This window comes from Echinops telfairi, unplaced genomic scaffold (genome assembly GCF_000313985.2).
Source record: "Echinops telfairi isolate 266 unplaced genomic scaffold, ASM31398v2 ScPeMD7_10;HRSCAF=50, whole genome shotgun sequence".
Taxonomy (NCBI): domain Eukaryota; kingdom Metazoa; phylum Chordata; class Mammalia; order Afrosoricida; family Tenrecidae; genus Echinops; species Echinops telfairi.
Window position 1 is genome coordinate 13,765,245 of NW_022103907.1, and position 1,279 is coordinate 13,766,523.

A 1,279-nucleotide genomic window follows, 5' to 3' on the forward strand; every position below is an offset into this window, starting at 1 on the left:
TGCTCATATAGATAGACACCAAAAGAGAAAGAAAAGAAAAAGAAAACAAGCGAAAAAGAGAGCCATGCAAACAGTTCCGTGTCTACCTATTCTCCTGACCCTGAGCAGATGAGTATCCCTCTGTTAAATGGTGAGCAGGCCCAGTGCTCTTGCTTTTAGTACTTGAACCTTCTGCCTTTTTTTGGCAGTCAAGCTAAAGGTTTGCCAGGATTGATCTTTTCCAGAAAAAAAAAATTTCTCAATTTTCCTATTCTCTCTTTTTTTTAAATCTCTACCTCAAATCTTTTCCTTAATGTGCTTGTTCTGGATTTATTAATTTACCCCTTTAAGATGAAAAGTTAGGGTACTGATTTGAGATCTTCCTTTTCAGGCTAGCTATTTACTGCTATAAAATCTACACTGAACACTGCTTTAGCTGCATCCCCCAAGTTTCAGTATGTGATTTCATTGTCATTCTTAGCAACTTGGCTAGGCTATGGTTTCTAGTTGTTTGGTCAAACACTCGTTTCCTTGCTGTTATGAAGTAGTTGCATGTGATTAAAATGGTTGCTCCGAAGTAAAGCAAATAGTCTTCCTTCATGTGGGTGGGCCTGAACCAATTTGATGAAAGTCTTAAGAATAAAATAGCAAAGTTTTCTGTGGGTGTATTCTACTTCTGTACTATAAATAGGTATATTGCCAGAATTCTTCACTTTTCTCAGTGGGCTGACATGAACTTTGGCCTCTCATGTCTTTGTTGCAGAGCATCAAAGAACGTGTGCCTATTAAGATGTGACACTATGGTCTTTTAGTTTTGTAAGCATGTTTAAAGTAATAAACTTAAATTCTTTATTAGATAAGTCCAATACCATGTCTCCTCAACGACTGTTTCTATTGACTACCTCCCCCTGTCCTCCATTTATAAATCACACTTGCCTATTTTTATGCATATCTTATATCTTTTTGTTATTGAAATTTGGACATTTAAAATAATATAGTACAACTCTGGAAACTAGATTCTCTCCCGTGCCCAGGGTTTGTTGTTCTTGTTTTTGCTGCTTGTTATACTGATATTTGTGAATGAATTCTGTAAAGTATATATTCTTTGAGGGGACACCTAATGATCAGGTAGAGTTTTCCTTAACCATTTGAATGGATGAAGTCTCATAGGCTCTGTGTGTGTGTGTGTGTGCGCGCGCGCATGTGTTGGGGCACAGCTTCAGCTCTGCCTAACCTTTCTTCCTGTTTGCACAGAGCCCCAAGTTAGCCAGTGGGTAAATATAAAGTAGAATGGTAGTTT